Source organism: Tenrec ecaudatus, chromosome 2 (assembly GCF_050624435.1).
Source record: "Tenrec ecaudatus isolate mTenEca1 chromosome 2, mTenEca1.hap1, whole genome shotgun sequence".
In the NCBI taxonomy this organism is placed as follows: domain Eukaryota; kingdom Metazoa; phylum Chordata; class Mammalia; order Afrosoricida; family Tenrecidae; genus Tenrec; species Tenrec ecaudatus.
Window position 1 is genome coordinate 75,368,274 of NC_134531.1, and position 24,442 is coordinate 75,392,715.

The 24,442-nt window shown below is 46.6% G+C and overlaps 1 protein-coding gene across 1 annotated transcript in view; it reads right to left on the bottom strand.

Moving 5' to 3' along the window:
• LHFPL2 (LHFPL tetraspan subfamily member 2) overlaps positions 1 to 24,442 on the bottom strand; it is a 193,897-nt gene that overhangs the window by 94,347 nt on the left and 75,108 nt on the right. The window contains exon 2 of the mRNA XM_075541206.1: positions 2,677 to 2,732. The gene's annotated coding sequence lies outside the window, so the exon portion shown is untranslated. The remainder of the gene's footprint in view (positions 1 to 2,676; positions 2,733 to 24,442) is intronic.

A 24,442-nucleotide genomic window follows, 5' to 3' on the forward strand; every position in this document is an offset into this window, starting at 1 on the left:
TTGGCTGCATGGTAATGAGTTTGGACTTGAGTTTGGGGTTCCATACCACACACATTTCCTTTGGTGTTGTTTTTCTTCCTCATTCCGTCTTCCAAATCACCATGGAAGGCAAATATTACCCACAAGCAAAGAAATGATAGTTCTACTAGTTAAAGGAATGCTTTTAACTCATCACACAGCCAACTGCAACACAACACAGTTGGGATGCCAACCCAGATCTGTGCCCGGCAGAAGAAGAACCTTTACCAAAGACTGCCTGACACCTAGAATCAGGCACTTCCCAAGCATCAAGCATCTCTCCCTACTGAAGAGAAATCATCCACAAGGCTGCTAAAACAGGCTGGTGACAGTATGTAACAGAATCCGGATTCCCCATGATTGGATGGCGTTCATTCCAAAGGATTGTGCCTATGTGACTCAGTCAAATTTCATTGTATTCGAGTGGGATGGATTTGCAACCTAAAAAGAACCGTGAGAACGAAGCAAAACACCAAAGGGGATTAGCTTATCTGGCTGGATGTTTGGAGGGGAGAGTTTCAAAGGAGACCACTTCGGTAGAAGCAGGAAGGAATTGGCTTTTCTCTAGAGCTGGATTTACCAGATCCACCTGGCAGCAAGCCTGGATGACAAAGCCTTCACTGCACTACATCGGAAAACAGGGGCCTCAGAGCCAGGGTCCCCACGTACACATCCTCACACAATGGACCAATGACACCCAGTCCTGTCTCCACTCAAGGAGATGAACTCACGACACTCAGGAGCACAGACCGGTCTCTCTGGAGAATGTTTTCACTCCTACCATAGCATGAGCAAAACTAGGCTCCCTCCCAGCCCCACTAACCACCTGACGAACCCGAACCCAAACCCAAACCCAAACCCAACTCATTGCCTTCTAATCAATTCTGCCTCATGGTGACCCTATAGGACAGGATTGAACCGCCCCTGTGGGTTTCTGAGACTTAGGGGAAGGGAAGCAGCTGGTGGTTTTGAACTTCGGTTAGCAGTCCAACTCCTAACTACTACACTACCAGGGCTGCTCTCCCAGGCACCTGAAATTATGGGACTGAATCATACACAATAACCCGCCACCTACTGCTGTCAGTAGCTTCAGACTCAGTGACCTTACAGGACAGGGAGAACTGCCCGAGCGGAGGGTTTCCAAGGCTGTCAATCTTCATGGAAGTGGATGACCTCACCTTTCTCTTGCAGAGTAGCTGGGGGTTTTGCACGCATGACTTATTACTGTTATCAAATGCTATATGAGTTTTCATAAATATCCGATTCAATTAAAAAATCACACGTCATAATTCCCTTGCTTTCAGGATACAGAAAAAGGTATTTATTATACTGTAATTTTAAAAAACATTTTAAGTAGTATTTTTATATTTTTAATCAATAACCTTTATTCAGAGAAAACCAGTTTCTCCCACTCCCACTAAATGCATAGTAAACAAACATTTAAAGATAATTGGTTTGCAAAGGGGTCCGTTTTAGGCGCCTGCTCAGGGTGCCTGAATATCTCAGGCCAGCCTTGGCTTGCCTAGGAGAAGGAAATTGGCTCCATTCAGTCCATGACTCCTAAGTGTTTGCAGTTCCCATCACAAAAGGAACCAAACTCCCTACCTTAACCCAAGTTGCAGCAACTGTTAGAACAAGTTAGAAGTCCACAGTTCGATTCATAAAGCAAGAGCCATTTTTTCTGCCTCGGCATCTCTAGGCTAACAAGATCGCCTTCCTACAAATGAGCTAGTGAAGAACCTCTGACACGTGGTGGACCCACCAGGAGAGTGTCAGTCGATGCTAAATCAGTACTACCTATTGAATTCCCTGTCTAAGTCGCATCCTTATGCTTCGAACACAGCCCTAGGGTCCAAGGGAGAAAGAGGCGGTTTTCTTCTCCTGTAAAGAGTGACTGGCTCGGAAATCTACAGGGGCAGTTTTATCCTGCCCTAGAGGTCGCTATGAGTCGGCATCCGCTCAATGACAGCGAGGGAGAACACCTGAGTCCGTACTGAAGGAAGGTGGCACTGGCCAGGTCTTTCTTCTGAGAAGCAGAGTGGGACGCAAGTGTCGAGGGACAATTATTTCATGTTCCAATGCTTTGTTTTTTCTGAATGCATATTGTAGGTGATCGCTCACCCACCATCACAGTTACGGACACTTTCCAAAAGTACCCTTTGTAAGTCGAAGCCTGTAGGGGTCATAATAAATCATCTATTGGCCAATTGCTTTCCACTATCAGGCAGCCAAGTCTTCAGCCGAGCCGTCAGTACATCATAAAATTGGGTCTCCGGAACTGGTCCTTGGACCCGGCCATCTCTACTTCCTTGAGAGCTCCAAAGAGAAGGCAATCTAAGGTTTCCCCTTATAAGGAGCTCTCTAACGTGCTCAGGGGTGATTCGAGAACAGAAGAAGGCAAATGCGAAGCCAGCCTGGCTGCCACAGCGTTCAACTGAACATGGGTTATGAAACTTTACAGGCTTGTTTACAACCTTCACATACGTGCGTCTAAGTAGTGTGTTTAACCCTAAAAACACCACCAACAACAAAAACAAACAACTCCCAACGATTTACCATGCAGGTGCCATAGTTTGAAACAATGCACTTTCAAGAAGTTATCCACCTGGTTCAGTATTCCAAGGGCAACAATAGAGGCACCTGATATCATTTACTTACCTATATCCCGCAGGAATGCCGGCAAGTAGTGCCGATCCACTTCAGGAAAATACCACCTGGAGAAACAAATAGAACAGAACATAAGATTTCCCGCCCCAATATCAAGAACACTTACAATGTGATATATGTCTCATTAAGACACAAGATCGACCACCTCACTCCAACCCAAAACAAAGATGACTTGTGACACAATTGTAGGTCTCATACAAACAGGTGATGCTTCAAGTCTTGGTTTCCAGGCACACACAGCGCAACATGCACTAGAACGCCACTGACCCCTAACCCAGGGTGCACACCGCTGATGAACCAGATCGTAATAAGGAGGGCCGAGGCGAACATGCAACCCATTAAGCACACACCTAATTACAGCTTGCCTTCCCCCTCACAGAGGGGCTGACTCAAAAATACCACCTTTATCCTTGCAGGCGCTTTGTGGGTGACCATAACAGGTTCAAAACATCCAAAAGCAAATTACAGAATGAAATACAACATTGTCAACAAGGAAACAATGTTGGCAACGTGTTCTATCCCGCTCACTCTATTAACTGCAAAGATGTCACAAAGGCTAGAATCTGGGAAAAACCAGTCATTAAAATTCTAACACAGCACCAAGAAAATACTGAGAAATAAGAATTGGCTTCACGATGAGTTAGTTCACTCAGAAGTCATTCCTTTTGGGGTTCTCGATGTCTTTGGGAAATTTTAAGCACATGAATACATCCACAAGGAGTGGCCCATATGCTTGATCACTATTGCTTTGGAATATTACCATATATCCTTGTGTAGAAGCCTAGTTTTTCAGCACATTTTTGATGCAGTTTTTGTGGTAAAACTAGGTGCCTCAGCTAATATTTGGGTTGGCTTATACTTGAGTATATATGGTAAATATAACTAGAAACATTTCTAAAATAATCAGAGCTACCATTTATTGGATATCTAGGAATGTGTTAAGTGCTAGATGGATCCCTGGTGGTGTCGTAGTTACAAATTAGGCTGTAGTCTGCAAGGTCAGCAGTTCAAAACTACCAGCTGCTCCTTGGAAGAAAGATGGGCCTTCCTACATCTGTAGTTAAGAGCCTGGGAAACTCTTAGGGGCAGTTCTACCCTGTCCAGGAGGGTCGCTTTGAGTCATCAGGGACTGGGTGACAGTGAGTGCTGTATTATGACCCTTTCAGGCAGGTGTTATGTTAATTAGAAGATAGGGAAACGGGTCTTAAAAGCAGAAAAGGCCCGATAGCACACAAGTCGTTAAAGGTTTCCACATCAGGTCTTTTTCACCTAGTGAGTTGACCTTGCTCTTGAAAGCAGTCCTTAACACTCCACCAAGCCTATTATCGCCTACCCAAATAGAACCCTGGCATTCTGCATGCAAGACTGAGGAAGAAACAATCTAGCTGGGATAATGAACTTGTGCTTTTGGCATATGCATGCATGTAAAAGTGAACTGTATTTTTAGAAATGACGAGGCTAATGATGTGACTTAGGGCTCTCAGGTACATAGGATACATTTTCAGGAATAAAAGGCTCGTTGTTGTGTGCTTGGGTGCCATGGAATTGATTCTGATGCCCTAGCAACCCAGTGGGACAGATCAGAACTGCCCCGGGGAGGGGGGGAGGTGGGATTCTTGGCTGTAACCTTCACAGGAGCAAAGCACGAGGGCTTTCCGCACAGAGCCACAGGGTGGGTGCTGTCGGCCAGTCTTTCACCTGGCAGCTGAGTGTTTAATCTGTGGCCCAGCAGGCCTCCCTCACCGGGGGCCAGAGTGTGTTTCTGCAACTGTAACTGTTTATGGGACTAGAAAGCTCGATGGGTCTCCCGCAGAGCAGCTGGGGGTTTGCAACTTTGGACTTTGAGGCTGGATCACAGCCCAATTTACACCACTCCGCCATCAGCGCTCCTCCAAGCATAATAAGGAGTGATGAAATTATTTTTGTATTTAATGCAAGAGGTGCCAAGGAAAAAAGTCAACACCCTCAATTCCCTGGAAGCTAAGTCATACTACAGGGAAAATCTCTATGCCCCTTTCTTATTCTCCACCCTGAAAGCACACCCAGAGATCTCTCAGGACAATCTGTAACAGGGCACTGAGGCCATTCCCACTTACATCGAGTCTTGCCTCAGTGGCACTAGTTTTCATCCAAAACATAGCTAAGGTTGAAAGGTCAGTATGTGATTGAAAGGCTCCTTTATCTAAAGAGATTATTTTAATTTAGTAACAATCTGGAAGGTCCTGGGCACCACTCACTGGGGGCCACTTTATGAAAAAGAAAGACATGAAAGAATTCTGCGCTCATAAAGAACCATTGTTGCGACAGCTGAGGGATGCTGTGTTTTGTTTTGTTTTATAAATAGCTCCTTGTAAGTTGATGACTAGCTAAATTCCGAGCATTTCCCACAATTTCATTTTACCCCTTCAGGGGAAATCATGATCAGTATATTTATCTACCAATGTCATCTTGGGGGGAGAGTTCGGGGGGAAGGCCCCTCGTATTATTCTGAATGGGTCTATTATAAATGGAGCTTTTGATCAACATTTCATTGCCACTAAAAGTGAAATGAGTCACAACATGTTTGAATCATTGCACTGGCCAAACTGAAAAATAGTATTTTTTACACTTTTTTCCCCCCATACAACAACACAAGCAAAGTTCTGGGTCATTAAGCCATATTCCAAGGCACTAACAAAAATAGGCCAAGCAGAGTCATATCTTGAATCCTGCCTAAAACTTTCCAAACGTACACTGCCAGTAAAAAGCACATCCCAGAATAAACAATTTGATGTGAAGGAAAAGGGCATGTTGTAATCTGTTAACAGCAGTATGATTAAGCTTTCTAACAATGAAGTCACATCTTGTGAAACCATCAACGTGATCCGAGAGAGGAAATACGCCACTTGGGGCACTGCTGTTGGTTGATAAATAGGGTGTCTCGTAGCTCGCTCTGTTTTCAATACAAGGGCAAGTCCAAAAGTAGTTGCTGGCCCCTCCGGTCAGTTCTGACTCCTAGCAACTCTCTGTCCAGTAGAATAAACACTGGGGCGAAGCACCGGTCCCGGCATCCTGGGCAGAGTCAAAGTGTGTGCCTTTACATTTACTTGTTGGAATGTGCTCAACACAACGGATGGATATACGGATTGTGATGAGTTGTATGAGCTCCTAATAAAATGATTTAAAAATTTTAAATCTGAGGAACAAACAAGTGTGAAGGGCAAAGGTCAGGCCTGTAGGGCAGATGGGGAAAGGTGCACCAGTGAAGTCCTCCCGTGATAGCCTGCAAGAAGGCACAGGTGCGTGGTCGTGGTCGACAAATATTCCATTTTCATAAACCTTTTCCTAATAAGACCCTGTGATTTTCCGGAGTCCTCTGAGAAAAGTCTATCAAGTGGACGGACTCCTTTGGAATCCCAAAGGAACAATTATCATAACTTTCTGAGCTGACCTCTCTGCCTGGAATTTAATGGGCCCAGAAAATCCCCCAGGAAGTCACTTATGTATTTATTTTTTTTTGGAGGCTCCCTAACAAGACTAAGACAAGTGGACGCCTGAGAGAACTTGTCTGCAACCAGCCACTGATGACAGAGACGACACCATAGGATCGTTTTGTTTGGAATAAACCTGTGCTCGCCGGAATTGGAGCTCACCGCGGGAGCAGTGCTTTTGTACTTACCCTTCATACGCTAGTTCCCCAAACCCAGCCCATCTAAAACATGAGAGTCATCGAGTCCCCAAAGGGTGGCAAGCAAAGGTGCTGCATGGGGCACAATCGTACATGCTCTCTAGAAATGAGCTCATTTGCTTCTCACGAGAACTCAGGGAGTGGATGCTGGTTGTTACCCTCACTTTCGATTTTATTTTTCCGTACTTTTTATTGTGAAGCGACGGGAGGTTTACTGAGTGTTAACCACGTTTAAAGACGAGAAAGCAGGCACAGAGGTAAAAAGAATGCTTTCTGTGGCTCCTAAGTAAGAGATGGAATCAAGATAGAATCCGCATGCAGTATCACATTGTAGCCCAATAACGCTACCATGCAGATGGGGAGAACACTGGTGCCCCATTTTAAAGGGGGAGGGAAAGTGAAATTCTGACGAACAAAGTCTGGCTTCCTGGAGGTGACAGGGCAAGAACAGGGCCCAGGGCATCGCACCCCAAGGCTGTGCTGCAAACACGGTAGCTTTACATTCTGGAAGCCACCACACAACTCCCCGAGGACTGTGGCTGTGGCGCAGGCACTGAGAGGGCATTTAAAAGTCCTCCCACGGATTCTGGCCATTATTGACTGTGGCGTGTGTGTAACACCTAAGGTATGATCACGCTGCCAGGGCATGTTTTCCCCATTCTCCAATGTGCGGCTGTTTTTCACTTACGAGCGGTTGCACCATCTCAACCTTACAACAAATTGTCTCGATTCTTTGTCATTCTCCTGTCTTTTAGTTAGCCATTTACAATAATAATCTGGAGCTCAGTAAGGCCACCAGCCCAAACCAAGCTCATTGCCCTCGCGCCGATGCGGACTCCCAGCGACTCTACAGGGCGGGGTAGACCTGCCTCTGTGGGTTTCCAAGACTGTAATTTTTTGCACGAGTAGAAAGCCCCCTCTCTCTGGGTAAAGGCAGGCTCTCTTTATTCTGCGTGCATTTGAAAGAAGATGGAAACCTTAGCCTTTGTTTGCACATGAAGGAGTTAAACAGATGATTTTCTTTCTGATTCATCTCCTCCTGCGCCCCATGCCTCTCAAGTTCCACTGCAGGGAACCGGGGAAAGACACGCTCGCTCCTTCACTGTCTCGTGTAGCCCTGGTGACTGGCACCGCTGCTTATTTATTGATTTGAATGACAGAAAAGGGGAAGCAGGCCCAGGACCCCCTTCTAAGGCTTGAAATGGGCTCATTTGAGGTGTTTCACGTTTCGCTCTGCAGGACTGGGAGCCAGGAGTGGAGAGGGCTTGGGAAACTACCAGGAAACACTGCAGGCCAACTAAAGAAAGAGCCCTGTTAGACCCAGGCTTGCCCCACGGTGGTCCAGGTGGCCTCTGGCCTGGGGTGGGAAAAAGTGGCCAGCTGTCCCCTGACAAGGCGAGATCTTCAGGAGAAAGTCCACTTCGTCCCACCCTTTGCAAGAATGGAGGTTCCCATGACAGCGCACTGAATCGGTTACATGACACTTTCACAGGCCTCTGGCATCTGAGCCTCCCTCGGAGAGGAGCCGGCTGCAGGGAGGGTGCAGACAGCCATGACTTATTACTGGCGAGGGGGTGGGCAGTGTGAACTGAATCACGGTTAGTGAGTGGTGGAATGTAGGCACAGTCGGGGACTTGTGACTCGCAAGTTGGGTCTATTTCTGTGTTACCAAGAGATGATGCTCTTCAGCCATCAGTCTTGTCTCCAAGGACGGGCCCCAGAGATGTGAAGCATGGTCAATGCCAAAGGGGAGTTGCCAATGGACAACGATGGTAAGACCTGCCCCGCCCTCCTGCACACTAAGCGGTGAGCTGGCATTTTTGTACTCTCCTTCCGTGAGTCAGGCTGAAGGAGTTAGTGCCCAAACCTGACTTCATGCAACAACTATATCCTGGACGCAGCAGACTTGGGGCCCTTGGTTCTCATGGCTAAGTGCAGTCAGGGCAGCGCCCTCCACTCAAGGGTAGCACCTGAAGCATAAAGGATCAGAGACGACGAAAAGGCTGCTCGCTTTATTAAAGTCAAAGTCAACGAAATCCCCGACTCTATTCTGACAATGAGCCTAGGATAACCTCCCGCTGACAGCAGGGAGCTTAACCGAAATGGGGCAGCCAAGCAAGGAGTGTTGAACCTTTCAAGATTTTCAAGGAAAGGCATGAGGCTTGTCAGATTTCACAAGCTTGTCAACCAGGAAGAGAAGAGTGGCAGGCTGCCAAAGGTGAGACTGTGTTAACTCTTAACATGCTGGGAGTCGGACCTCTGGGTGCCTGCTCTGCTGCTCAGCGAAGACGGTGAGTGGCTGATGTTCACGGTTTTCCAAAGCCCTTACAGACCGGGATCATCACAAACACAGTTCAGGCTGGTGCCATCAAATACAGTGCTATTGGGCTCCCCTGACCAAGACCTTTCCCCAAATTCAATGACCTGGTGGTTAGCAGCCCAACTTGGAACCCTGGACACCACCAGGGTTCCTTCAAAAGACTTGAAAACAAAACAAAAAGCTAACTCACTGCCATCGAGAATCGATGCCAACTCATAGCAAGCCTGTAAGACGGTGCTGCACTGCTCCGGGGAGTTTCCAGGATGAAGACTACTTACCGAGGAGGAGGCCTCCTCTCTGTCCAGCAGAGCAGCTGGTGGTTTCAAACTGCAGACCTTGCAGATCTCAGCCCAATCCATAACCATGGCGCCACCAGGAGACAGCAACTCAGTATTCTTGCTGGTTTCCACCCTTCAGTAGAGCTCCAGGATCCATTTGCAAGGACCTTTCAAGGACCCACAACATATCAACCTCATCCACTATTCACCCGGAGCTGGTGAGGGAGGACTGACAGACACAGGCCACTGCAGACAGACAGGTGAGCGTGGCAGACACGGGCAGCATGCTGAGGAAAGCAGGCGGCCCCGGCACATCACTGAGACTGACAGTGCTGACAAGCCTTCTCTCCGTTTGACAGTTCTGAGTAGTCTGCATTCCAAATCTGGGCATGAGCTCTAAGTAATAACAGACCAATGCTTCTAAAAAACAGATGTCAAGATTAACACTGGAAATAAAGCCTACTCATTAAAAAGATATCCAAACAAGGTCCGTGCACGCACGCAGGCCCCAGAATACACATCAAATGCCCGGTCTCTCCCCGGCACCTCTCAGCACCCCTCTGATGGTCTCCCTGCCCTCCCCCTCCCCCACACCGTCCACATGAAGCATCTAGTTGTCATTCACACTGCAATACACAATGCATCCCTCTGCTTCCAGACAGAGTTGTCACGTACATAGGTTTCAAGCCACATGCTCAAAAGCTTTGAGTCATCCTCAAATTGGGCGGTGGCGACCAGGTTAACTGGACTGAACCTGAGAAGAAAGCTCATCAGTCAAACCACTTGAGATGCCAGGAGGCCTTGGGTGTATCAAGAAAGCTCCGGACACCAATTTTCAAGAACCATAAAACCTCTTTGAACATGAAGTACACAGAGACATTATAATTCAGCTTTTACCAATCCAGGGAAAGAGCGTTCAAAAACCCTGTAAAAAAGAATCCTGATGAGTAAACGAACAGTTACACGAGCTCTTCCCAATGTTTTAAAAAGTTTATGATAGCTCTAATTTGGAATCTTGAAGCCAGACCTCCATGGTAAACAGAGAAGCAGCGTCCTGGGAGGCGGTTCCTCACATCCCCTAAGACAGCTCTGCTCACCGAAGCAGAGAAAGATACCGGCACAGAGCAATGGAATGGTTTAGTATGAATGAACGAACACGATCATCCATAACAACCCTCTTATCACGGAGTAGCCATAAAGTCTTCAGAAACAACCCTAAAGAAGTGGGGGTGGTGCAGGGAGGAGACCCTGCCGACCAGAGAAAAGGAAGGCAAACATGGTGAAACGAGGCTGCTTATGGAAGTTGACAGAGGATCCCTGCAACAAATCCATGTCACTCCTATTGTGGCCAGAACAAGGGGACCCACCCCCGGCCCGGTCCACACCCATTCATCTAGGGGGGCTTCAATATGTCCTGCACAGTCCCCGCCGCTTCCCCTCATCCACTTTCTGTCCTTCCAGTTTTCTGACATCAGTCAGGTCCCTTCTCCACCACATGATACAACAGAGTTCTTTCCCAAGACATGTGACCGACCGACTTTCCAGGCAAGATGGCAAAGTTAGCTGTAATATGAAGGACACCCAGCAAGCAAGGGAGTTGTAGGGAAAGGAACACTATCAGGGACAAAATGTGAGCAAAAGATCAAGGAGAACAAGCCCAGGTCGCCCCCCCCTTCCCTTTGCCCCAAGACCAAGTGAGGGGTCAACCAATTGCACATGGAAGAAGCACACCAGCCCGAGTGATCCAAGGACTGTAAATAATAAAATCTGAATCTGCAGGAGGGAATGGTATCAGAGGTAAAAGTGTGTACACTGGCATGCAGAAGGCTATGAATGACAGTAGCGCCCCAAACATTTGCAGGGTCCACACATGGATTACACGTCTGGTGAATCCCCTCTGGTCAGAGTTGAGGGATGTTAGAGAGCACGGTAAAGTTGATGATGAATGATGTAGGTAGGTTAAAAAGTAGTATCTTGACATTGGATCTCCTTTTTGACACATTTTAAAGTGGTTTCGATTAAAAACAAGTGAAGGAGTAGTAAACCCCTCTGACCATAGATTAGGGGGATGAATAGTTTTGCTATCACGTAGAATGCATTGGAAAGTGGATTATTGATGATTCAGCTGGGAACACCTTATCATGGGCCCTCCCTTTTGATCCAACTTGTCGTTTTTAATATTTTCTGTCTTTTTGATCAAGGTTTTTCTCTGTTTTACTTTGTTACTGTTGTTAGGTTTTTTGGTTTTCAATGCTTTTTTCTGTTTAGGAATTCCAGGAGAGCTAAATCAACAGAGACGGCAACTCTAAATAATCATTCCAGGGGGTACGACAGGGAGGTTGGGGAGAAATAGGAAGCTAATAGCGATGAGTTTCAAGAAGAACAACAACGTTCTAAAGCTGATTGTGGTGATGTGGTGAGTTGTACAAACAACTCTTCACAGTATGTTTGAAATAATTAATTGCATAGTTTGAGAATCATGTGACAATAAAACTGGGGGAAAAACTCCATTCATGGAGTCTGTCCTTGTGGAGACATCTGTCCCCAAAGAGTGCGGGCTCCTCCCACCACAACTTGAGGTGCTGTGCTCCCCTCCTTTTGTGGCCTGCTCGGATGCTGTGTCAAATCTCAGTTTTGAGACCCAGGACAACTGCCTCCAGAGCTGTGCTTCCTCGGTGTGTGCTTCCCAATTCTATGTGCTGGAAATTTCTAGATGGCACTTACCTTCCGCGGACACTTCTTCTCTGCTCTCACGCAGACCTCGCACTTTTCTGGGTCACACCCGAACCATGGTCATCATGTGCTTGTCCCTGTCTCAAGTTACACTCGTCCATCTCCAGGCTGCCACTGATAAACTGCGGTGAGGGATCTACTCAGTCCTTGACTCAGAAGACTACCCAAATGTCAACTAGGCCTCCTAAAGCCACAGATATCCACATGGCTTGTCCCTTCACTTCATTCAAGTCTCTGTTCAAATGCGACTTCCTTCTGGGACTTCCCTAGCTAAAGCAGCCTGCACACACCCTCTCTCACTCCACCACAGCTTGTCACACTTACTGTGACAGGTAGTTTTTGTGCCAATCTGGCACCTGTAGGAAAAAATGGGTGGAGTCCAGCTTATCAACCGGGTCTTGTGGGTGTGACTTTTTATAAGACAGGTGCTGAGGATAACGGAGTCCTCACTTGCTCCTCATGGCTTTCCTACTTGTGTGGATTCTGCATCTAGCTCTGGGTGCTGTCCAGGTGGCCTGGCCTCTCTGAAAGCTGTCCTCACCCTGCCCTGTTCCTGCAGACTTTCAACCCATGTGACTCTGTACCTGCCACCCTGTGATCTCTCCGCTTCCCACGTGGACTTCCTGCTTCTTCTGCTAACACTCCGTGGGTCTGAGGTCCTCTAGCCAGCATCTGACCCATGGACTTGAGTGGGATTGGTCTGAGCTGCTTCTTTAATGTCAATTTCTTGATTGCTTGTTCTTAAATATGTATGAGTATCACTGGTTTTGTTTCTCTAGAAAACTCAGTCTCACACACCTACCCTGCTTTCTTTTCATCTATATCTCTCACCGTCCTTTGACAGTCAGATAGACAGCCAGATAGTAAGTAGGTAGATTGATGAACGGTTGTGTAATTTTTCTTTAATCTTTTAATTTAGTTGCTCATGTAGCCACAGAATAAATGTAAGCTCCATGGGAAAAAAAAATAAACCAAAAAACCCAAATCAGTGCCATGCAGTTGATGCTGACTCACAGGACAGGGCAGAACTGCCCTCATGAGTTTCTGAGACTGTAACTCTTTTCCGGAGTAGAAAGCCCCATCTTCCCCCCCACAGAGCTGCTGGTGGTTTTGAACTGCTGACCTTGCAGAATGCAGTGCAATGCATAACCACTATGCTACCAGGGCTCCTAAGCTCCACAAAAGCTACCTTTAATCTGATGCTGTCCATATGGGATGGATCCCTAATCTCCCTAAGACAGAGTAGATTATCAGGACACATCAGGTGTAGGAATACAGGTGTGGGAACATGATAGAAAATATCTTGAAACAATTTCAGAAACCAGGGAGCAAACAGGGGATCAGGCAAAGACGGGAAGAAGAATATGCCCTGTTGGACATTTGGGGTTTCAGGTACCTAGTTGGGCAATCAGGTATGGAACATTCTCGTAGGCAACTAGTCTATAATGCAGGAAAGGAGTCAAAGCGAGGATCACTTTGCAAATGACTGGCATCTGGGTGCCAAAGGTGAGACTGTCCCAGAAAAGTACATCAAACGACTGAGGGAAGAGTGCCTGAGTGTCCAGTGAACAAGTGAGAGCCCCCACTTCGGGGATGGTGTGCGACTGCACGGGCCGGTGCGCGTGAAGAATCTGATCCCTGGCTCAGGCGAGTCACAGTCGGTGGCCAGGAAGCGCCTTTGAAGACCGAGGTAGGCTCCATTTTATTCCCTCAGCCTCGGGCGCAGCTCAGATTCAAGAACTGTGTCTCTACCCAAGACCGCTTTTCTGGTGCGGGGGCTCCGAGGTGTGGCTCACAGATTACGAGACGGCCGGGCATTATCTACCCTGTGGAATCATCCTGTGGGGCAGCTTATTCTCAAGCATGGAGGAAGGCAGGAATAGGGCGGTCAGTGGTACGGGGACCACATGCAAAGCCCTTTCCCACAGGTGCTGCAGCTACACAGCTGAAACAGAAGCCCCGCAAGGGGCGGGGGGACGATGACTCTCAGGCAGAGACTCAAAACTAGTGAGCAAGGTGGCTTCTGAGCTAAACTCAAAGGGTGAGTTCAATATGAAGATTCAACTTCCAGTCAGGGGGAAAGAAATTTAAAAATAAATCACTGGTTCCCTTCCGTGGTTAGCTTTTAAGTTTGCAACTAACTATAGCTTCAGAAAAAATAACCCCCTAAAGTCACTGATGGGGGCTTGAACGTCAGGTAGGAGAGCCCACTTGGAAGAGTTTCACCATCCCTGCCTAGGAAAGAGGGGGGCGCTAAGTAAGCTGGGAAAGCAGCAGTGCCGCAGCCCTGGGCTGTCTCAGTGGTGGTAGGGGGAGCAGTGAGCAAGCTTTCTCCCCAGAAACAAGCAGAGGATCTTTGAAACCACAACAGAAAAGAACCCTACTTCAGTCTTTGAGGAAGATTGTTTGTTTTACCCTGCTAAAACAAACCATTTGGAAAATTCTAATTTTCGTCTGCATTTGCAACATTTGGCTCAAAAGTACCTTGATAGTGTGTGGGTGTAGGAATGAATAGGTTCTGCATTTTATAATTTGTGCTTGAATTTTACATAATAAAAACAAATCCCTTTTTAATTAAAAAAAAAACTGTGAGGGAGTGTGCACTTCGGGCTGTTGCCTGTGCCATTGTCCATGGGAAGCAAATTAGAAGTCAGCCTCACTGCTTCCCTGGGCACAGATGAGAAGTTACTAAGGCCTCACACATTACCGTGGTTATCCTGAGAAACAGAAGGAAGTGTCCCGTGTTTAATTCACAGTCAATATCTCTCCCTACAAAAGCATGCTCTCTACAGACCATTTTTTCATAAGATTCTTGTGCACGCTTTCTTTGGCAGAAGAAAATAAAGTGTTTCACAATTTAATTACAAAACAGCGTTTAACTAAATGAAGACAGGGTGTAAATGTAAACAGGGTGGAGGAAAGTGGATCCAAGTGGAGGGCTGTGGAGGGTCATTGATGCCAATCCCCTCTGTTCGAACCTGGTGTAGGGAATGTTGTCCTCAGGCTGACGAGGCTCCCGAACAATGGCCACTAAGACCCATGTAGCCCAGCATATTTTTCTTTTAGCTGTTAAAGATGTAGATAGGGAATGCCCCATCGACCAAGATGTCACGGCCAAGTCCTCCGCTCCAGGGACAAAGGGCCTTTGTGGGTCCCAAGAGGAAAAGCCAAGTTCTGATATCCTGCAGTGCTCTGTAACCCCTCCCTGTGGCTCATGACCCACATCTGAGAGACAATGAGTCGAGGTTAAAAGTCCAGTGGGGCCACAAAGCCCAGCCCAGCTAGTTGGCCCACATTGTGAATGATCCCAGGCCTGGGCCTCACCAGCCCCACTCCCCAACCAGATGTGTTAGCTGGCAGCCAATTCTCCAGCCAGTATGCCTCAGAGGAGTTTCCAAACAAACAAAGCAACCCAAATGGGGATGGGACATAATTCCCATTAGTGAGGACAGTTGTTTTATATTATTCACAGCTAACCATTTACCAGAGAGCATAACTATCATCAATGGTTAACAACCACCTGCAAAGGACGCCACTCCCTTTCCTCATACACAGGACACTTCTGTAGTAAGAAGGTGGCAGATGCCTCCCTGACCGCTCCAGGAAGCATCCTCCTTGGGGACCGTTTTGCTGATGCATTGTTTTGGTTCCCAAGCTGTGAGTCCATCACGTGAAGATCATTGGTGTGAAGACCATTCATGACCAAACACCAAAACACTTTCTGCCTCTTACCAGACCTTGTCCCCTTTCTGCACCTACTTCTCTGCCACCAAACATGTCCCCACCCCTCAACACCCCATGGGTAAAACTCAGAACTTCTGGCTGCCAGGACCGGAAGGGCCTCAGAGATGCCGGGTGCAAGACAGAGGGAAGTTAAAGGACAAAACGTCTTGGTGGGAGAGCGGACGACATTCTACACACTTCCGCCTGTTCCTGGTGTCTGGCCACCCGTTTTCAAGTGGGGTGTTGGTTTGCAGAGCATCGGTACTCAGGTGGGTCCCGGGAGCCATGGGCAGGAGGGGGCCGAGCCAACCTCCTGGTGAGCTGTCACATCTCGGGTTTTTACATTAGGGTTAGACCCAAGGTTTAATCGGAAAGAACGCGTTTCATTGTAAAGAAACAAACGAACATCTTGAAAAAGCCCACCCCCACATGGCAGAGCGAACTTCAAATGGAAGGAAAGTTAAAAGAGAAAATGAACCGAAAACACAGGGTACTGTTTTAAAGACCGAGTTGCTTTTAAATGAAACAGGAATGAAAACAGCACCCAAAGCAAATGGCTTCGCTTGCTGGCCTTCCCGCTGGCCAGCCCAGGACTAAACCAGCTAAGACAGAGGGAAGCAAAAACGAAGATCCCAGACCTCAATTTCCCAACCCTGGAGAAAGCCCGAGAGTCAGTCAAGGCAAGGTGAACAATTTCCAACACAAACCCCAGAGGCCATTCACTCAATTGACATTCCTAAGAGAAATCTTTACTGACAAGGAATGAAGCGCAATACAAACAGAAAGACGTACGTACATCATTGTTCTCGGCCGTGGTTTTCATAACAGCCCCAACGTGGGAATATTCAGATGACCGCCAAGCAATGGGTAAAACAACGTGGTACCTACGCCCAATGCAATCCTCCTGAGGCAGAAAGAGGAATGAGGTCCTGATTCAGGCTGGCGCACAGATGAACCTTAAGTGAGAGAACTCAGTTTGGAAGGATAGATACTGTCTGATCTCACTCGTCAGTCATGGGCAAATATAGAGACGGTTATCAGCGGCTGCCAAAGATGGGAGGGGCACGGAGTGAATGTTCACGGTGGTGGAATGACTCGGAAAGAAGAAAGGCAAGAACCGCTGCACAGCTGGGAAGGCGCCGTCTTGTCCATGCCGAAAGCGCTGAGGGGGGTATGTATTGTCTTGCACATTGTCACCAAAATCGTGCAAAGGAGCGTGGAAGCAGGAAGAGGTGTCAACCTTTGTTTCCTGTCTGTCGAGTACCTTTCCAAAATCGCACTGCCATCCAACTGATGCCAACTCAGAGTGCCCTTGTAGGGCAGGGCAGACCTGCCCCTGCGCGTGTCTCAGCCTGGAATGCTTTGCAGAACAGCCTGACCTTTCACCCTCTGGAGCACCTGATGGGTTCAAACTACTGACCTCATGGCTAGCAGCCGCAAAAGTAGCCCACTACACTGGTAGGGCTCCTCCACTGAGTACCTTCACGACTCACTGCCATCAAGCTGATTCTGACTCACAGCGACACCACGGGACAGAGCAGAACTGCCCCTGTGGGTTTCCAGAGAAGAAAGCCTCCTCTCCTTCCGGAGGAGTGGCTGGTCGCTTCAAGCTGCCGACCTTAGGGTTAACAGCCCATGATGCCACGGGCTCATCAGCTGAGTGCCTTCCACAGCTCTCAACTTCTCCCATTCCTGAAAAGACAGGCCCTTCTCACCGGTGCTCGCCAGCCCATGGACTGTGTGCCTTTGAGGCCAGTGGGAGGGAACGTCCTGGTCTGCCACTATGTGGCAGGCAGCAGAGCGGATGGCCCAGGGGACTGGGGTTGGGCAAGTGTCCAAGGACTATGTTAACTGGGATTTGCATTCCACCAGGAACTTTCTCATTTGAATGGCTTTCAAACCAAGGCGCCCTAGGGGCTCAGCAGTTAGGCTCTTGGCTTCTAATTTAAGGTCCCTGGTGTGAACCTACTGGTGCTTCCTCAGGAGGAAAAAGCTGGCAATGGCTTCCGTGGAGATCACAGCGGCGGAAACCCTGGAGGGCAGAGCTCCGGCACAGAGGGTTCTAAGAGTTCGAATGGACTCCCCTGCACACCACACACAAAGACAACAACAGGTTCATACTGGACCCCAATGCTTTAAAACCCTACTTCAGCCTGTCTTCTTAACTTTTAAGAGGGAATGGTCTCCAATGACATGGAAACAAGCGACTGCTTTGCATTTTATAGCTCACTGAATGCCAGCAAACTTGATTACTCATAATGCAGGCGATCTTTACGGGAAGTCCCCTCAAGATAAGCACAGTCTTTTGGCCATTCTGTTAATAGGCTCAGTCAAGTCAGCTCTGTATATGCCAAGTAGCCTCCCAGTACTGTGCTCTGATAAGAGCGAATGTCATTTTATAAAACAACCTCCTCCTTCCTTCCTCCCTCCCTCCCACATGTTCCTAAATTTCCATAAGCAATATTATCATGCAGTGCAAATGAGAGACAGTCATTTCTAAGCACGAGGTGTGGCCAACATTTTACCATTCCAGAGCAATAAAACAGGCCCAAACCTGTCTTTACAGCAATACACTTCACAATAGCAACAGGATGGAAACAACTTAAGTGTCATCAATGTGTGAATGCATGAACAAAACGTGGTATATACATACAATGGAATACTATGCACACACAAAGAATGATGGGTCCTTGAAACATCTTATCGGGTGGATGAAATCTGGAGGACATTATGGTGAGTGAAATAAGTCACTCTACAAGTGAACAAATCGTGTATGGTCATATACATAGATATAAAGAATAGGTATATATAAAGAGATCAATGCTCCTTATTTGGTATCAGGGATATGTGGGAATCAACCTGATGAGAAACATAACACCAAATGTGAGTGACGTCTAAGTTTACAATAGCAACGGCCAAAAAATATATGTGCATGTATGTAGACATAAACGCGTAAAGGTATATATCTATGTAGGTGTGTGAGTGTGCATCTAAAACCCCATGAATATTAAGCTATTTCTAACTCTTCCCCTTCCCCCGACCCCACTGACACTGAGTAATTCTAACTCATCTCAAACACAGAGCTCATTGCCATTGAGGTGATTCTGACCGATAGCCACTGTATAGGACAGAGTAGAACTGTGCGAACCTTAACAATAATAAAAAGTCTCATCTTTGATACACAGCTGAGGAGTGTGGCAGTTACATAACCTGTCAACTTGTGAAGGGGTGAAGTCTACCCTGTCAATCAGGTTGCACCTTGATGACCTCATTTGGTGGCACTAAGGAGTTGAATAGTTCCCTGGTGGCTAGATACACACACACACACACACACACACACTCTCTCTCTCTCTCTCTCTCTCTCTCTCTCTCTGCTTCGTTTTCCTGCTGACAGGACACATGGACCTATTCTAGAGTCCTGGAGCTGGAGAAGCCACGAGGAGATCCATACTAGCACTGAGATGCTTCCACTGCCACTGGACCCATAAGACTTTCTTCCCACTGGTCTGTGATCTTCCTGCATTCAGTGTCATTGCATGTGTTGCGTGTCTGAAGTGGAATTTACAGACTGGGATTGGACATATTGGCTAATATCAGACTTATGGACTTGATCTGGGCTGGGCTGTTTTCTCAATATACAATTGCTCTTTTATATAAAGCTCTTTTTTATACACATATGAGTGTCTCTAGATTTGTTTCTCTAGTCAACTCAGACTAACACAAGGGGGCTTCAAAAAATTCATAGGATGGAATAAAAGATAATTGCCTTTTCCACATTCTTTTTGAAGCTTTCTTGTATGTATATACATGCATCCATAAAGCAAGGCACATCATAGACACAGTTATAGATACTTCTTAGTTACAACCAAATACTTTGTGGGATTGATTTTCTGGAAGTGTAACCATTGCAGCTCTCCCATCCCCACAAGAGACTTGGGACTATAGTTTCAAGAGACAACTCAGTCAACTGGTTTAATAACTATAGGTCATGCAACCTTATGTTCTGCATCCACGTCTGATGAGCAGGGTTTCTGATCTTACAAGCTTGGCCGTGACCAGCTAAAATACAGGTTTTGGTCTCCACTCATCCACAACAAAAGAGAAAGAAAACCAAAGACTCAGAAAAGAAACTAGTCAATAGTGTTAATAGTTTACACAAACCATGGCCTCATCTGCCGAGACCAGAACTAGATGGTAGGCAGCTCTTGCTAGTCATCTTGCTGAGCAGACACCATAGATGGCCCCTGGTAGGGTGGGAGAAAAATGTGGAACGGATTCTCCAGTTCCTAAAACAATCACAGCAGCGAAACAGACTTCCTACATCAGGACGAACTTGTGCCTGTTACTACTGTTGACAGTTATGGCGAGGCCCCCAAGAGGTGCATCCTGATAGAAGAAAGAAATGTGGAACCGAAGCTCGGCTTCTTAGAAATATTCAGACTTACCAGACCAGCTAAGGCTGTAGTACTTCCGGAAACTGATGCTCAAGATATCCGTTAAGCCTTGAACCAAATGATCTCCAGAAGTCACCTTTTAGGCTAAGTAACAGGTTGACTGACAAAATAAAGAAGATAGCTTATGAGGTACTGACTGAACTGGGTGTTTGGGTTTTTTTGTTTATCTTTTTTTTAAGTACCGAGCTCCTTTTAAGAAGTCATTTACATGAGACCAGATGGTCCCCAATTATCTTAAACACAAAGATAAGAAGTCAACGAGGGGCAGGAACATTCGATTCCTGGAGATGTACCAGCCAGACGGAAATCAGGAGAATACTCGCACAGTTCAACCCATGTCATCGAACAGTTTGAGTAGAAATCGCTGAGCGAGAACCTTAAATCCTGTGTAAATGTCTACTGAAAACAGAACCCGCGACTATCTACAAAGAAATCCAAAGGGGGAAGCTAGCAAAGAGCAAATCTTCCCTCTGCTCGGAGGATACACGACTAATAACACAAGGCACTTTATAAACTTTGAACACCATACGGGGCCTTTGGGTCTGCCTCCAAGGCAGTTTATTTAAAAAGACCTACTTCGAGGTTCTACTGGAAACCTTCAGGAGAGAAGTCCCCCAGTCTGCACCAGTAGCCTGTCTTGTGGTATAATTTCCTTCAGAGCTAAAAGGGGACCCTGCTTCTCACTATTGTTCCAAAAAAAAGTGCAATAGAAATGTAACTCTTGTTCAAGGTGTCATTTGAATCTGAACATGGAGGTAAACAACTAAGTTTCAGGCTATAGGGAAAACAGAGACTCCTGGGAAACGTGCCTGACTCGGGGCAGGCATGTGATCCCTCTCCCCCCCATAAGCCCAGGCAGCCTCCATTCACAATTCAAGGGCACAGGCTTCAGACTTGGCCCCAGAGCTTCAGGAAGGGAAGTAGCTCATGAGAGAAGAGAAAGCATTTCCTGGTCACCGGAGAAAATCTTTCCCAGGCCTTCTATAGTTTGCTTTCTTTTCTATTTTTCAAAGAGGATCTTAAATAATATCATATTCCATTTCCTTTAAATTTTTTTTAAGGTGAACCTTCTACCACATTACACTAGAGACAAACCTTCGGGAAACCTTATCCTTGGCCTCCTGGAATTTTTCAATGAAACTCCAAAGAGATGTTTACCTGACCCCAAATGTTATCCCAGTGAAAACTCTGTTTTTAATTCTTTGAACTCTTTTTCTTTTCTTGTCATGCCCCCTGGGGGAAAAGACCAGCACACACGTTGGCTTAGCCTCAACTGGCAAGCACGAGGCTAGGCAAGGTCTAATGGGTTGTCTCCCTGGAGGACACGGTATCAGGAGGTACTAACTCCTGGAAAAGGAATTGATGCTTGGTCAAGGTGAAGGTCAGCAAAACAGAGAGACGTGCGAGCAGCTGCATGGACTCAGTGGCTGCGACAATGGGCTCAACCCGGCAGTGGCTGTGTTTGTCCTGGTGTATGTCCTGGTATATGGTTGCGATCCGGTAAGAAGATACTTCCCAGCAGCCAATGCCCCACCACAATCTTCTTTACCCAAATAGCACACACCTTCTCTGTTTGCCAACCATGCCTCCCCCTCATGGGGTATTTCCGTAAGCGTGATTTGCTAATATTTTTACAGCAACATGTCAGAAAAATGGATATAGCAGTGCTAACAAAAATACCTCACAGAGGGAGGACCTTGCCGGCAAGCAAACACAGACGGTGTGCGTGATTTGCACAAAAATACAGCAGGTTTCAACAACCTGGACAGACAGAATCTGAAAGGTGCGCATTATGGTCGGCTCAGCCATCTGTGCTTCATCTGCCTAAAGGACCCACGCTCAGGTCAGGAGTCCTCTTTGTAACAAAGGAAAGATGTGACTCACAGGAAGAATCTGAGGGGCTTCCACAAAGTTCCAGGGAGAAGTCAATTCTCTCTTAATTCCATTTTCCGCCAGTTTCTCGAGACTCCTTCAGAAAAGGAACATCGTGGGCTTTTCAAGAGCAGAAAGGACAATGACCGACCCTAAAGGGTAGGGAAGAGGAGAACGGGAAGGAAAATTTCCTGCCAATGAGAGTCGCAATAAAACCAGTGGAGATTCTCTCTGGTGGAGCTGGGGGAGCGCGGACACTTGAGCAATTTGGGGATCGAACAAACACGTATAAATATCAGGTAGGTTCGCTTTCTCTTCTCACAAGAGGGAGGTTTCTGGGGCGGGTGTTTTGGCAAGTCCATTTCAAACTGTCACAAGAAGCGCTCGTTAAAGGTGCTTTAAACAACTATAGAAGTTAATGTTAACCATTAACAAATGGTTACACTCTTGCCAACTAACCACCAAGTAGGGGGTTCGGACCATCCTGAGACACCTCAAAAGCAAAGCCTTGCCTTCCAAAAGGTCTCAGTCATGAAAAGCCAACGGAGTGCAGGTCTGGACTGCACCACATGGGGTCTTCGTGGGTTGGGATCAGTTCGATGGCCTTGGGTATTGGTAGGCTATCGCTCCCAAATACGCACGCACGCACACACACACGCACACACGCACACAGCAGCAGCATCATGCATTCTAGGAGCTTCTGGTCTTGAGAGGGCTTCTACTTTGGACAGACACTTCTCCACCAAGAAATCAAGGAATGAGATAACTAGTGTAGTAGTTACATAATCTGGTGTTAACCAGAGAAGATTATGAGTGAAGGGGTGGAGTGTAGCCTGTCATTCAGGTCGCAGCTTGATGACCTCGTTTGGAGGCGCTATGGAGCTAAGTAGTTCACTGCAGGCCAGACACATTCTCTTTGCTTTGTCTTCCTGCAGACAAGGCACATGGAGTTACGCTGATGGAGCTTGAAGAGCCACACAAAGACCCATGCCAGCGCTGAGATGCTTCCACCGCCTTTGGATCCACAAGACTTTCCCCCACTGGCCTGTGACCTTTTTGGATTCAGCATGGTCTAAAGAGGAATTTATAGACTGGTATCGGACATATGGTCTAATATCGGACTTTATCTGGACTGGGCTGGAATATTTTCTCAATATACAATTGTTCTTTTATATAAAGCTATTTTTTACATACATATGAGTGTCTATGAATTTGTTTCTCTAGTCTACCCGGACCAACACAACTAGTTTCATTTTGCTGTCAATTTTCCCTGAAATACATCTTCCAGGAATAATTTAGTTGCAAGGCTTCTGGCCTCATTCTATTCCACAAAATCTCAAACTCCAGGCTGTCTGGAATAAGGCAGAGCGACTGATAAGCCATCAACTACACATGTGAGCACTGTGGGGCAGAGTCTGCAAGTCCTGCTGCCAGCTCTCGAGAGGCAGTTACACTGGAACAGGGAGAGGGCCTATCCCCAGATAGCTCTGTCTTGAGCCAACTCCCCAGACAGGGTAAACTAGCAGAAACAGTGGAGAGGAACTCAAACCCAGTACAATACTTTCTGCTTTCTTTTTGAGGTTTTTCTCTGCTTTGCTTTGTTATTGCTGTTAGGTTTTCTGGTTTTGTTTTTAATGTTTTTCTGGATGTGAAATCCAGGACAGGTAAGTCTATGGAAACAGTAACTGGATCAGTGATCCCTTGGGGGCGTGGCAAGGGAGGTTGGGGAAATGAGGCGCTAATACTGATGAGGACAAGAATGAAGAAAATGTTCTAAAATGCACTGTGGTGATGAGTGTGCGGCTCTCCTTAAAATGACTGAACGATTGAATTGCATGATATGTGAGTTATATGCCAATAAAACTTAAAAGAAAAACAACAACATCAGCAACAAAATCAAAAGTCCAGCATAGTTTATTTCTTCCCCTTTCTTGAATCTGCCTTGTAAAGAAAAAGATGAAGATTAGCCTCGTGCCAAGCAAACAGACCCTCACCTGATGTCTAAAGCGACTCACGTTCACGGATTTCACTCTTAGTGACAGTCTGGCTGCTTCCCTACCCTGAACATCAGACCAACAGAACCAAATAGAATCAGGGCTCGAGGTTTCTCCAAGTTCAGAAACAAGTCGATACAAAGATCCACCTATTGCAAAGCCTGTCACAAGTGCTCTCTGTACACTCGGTCACTGATTGATTTTTAGCAAACAGGCTGACTGATTGGACAGATTGATTTTTCGCAGTTAGGGGAAAAAATTGTCTGGGGGGAATCTCATTAAATGAGAATGTGTTTCACTGGTACCCAGCTTTAGGATGTCTACCAAGGGCTTTATGGGGATCTTTAGATGAAAAAAAGGGCCAAGCAAAGAATACTAACTTCCTCCTGTAGGAGGAATCAGAGCAAGGTGTTTGAGGCTTATTATGGTAAACAAAAAAAAACAAAACACCAAAGGATTAACAGTAGCAGAAAATATGAACGTAAGTAAGTAAAGGATTTTACTTTTTTTGTTTATCTTCATCCGGCTCCATTCAGACTGGTCACCTCTTTACTGACCACTTGGCATAAACTAGATCACTGGAACTAAAATAAGGGAAACATCTGTTTTTGTCATTCCATTCAAAACGTCACCTAGTAAACGGAATGTTGATGGGTCGGATTTTTAAAAAAGGAATGATGGTTTTTGTTCTAGATGGTAAGTAAGGGATCTTTAGT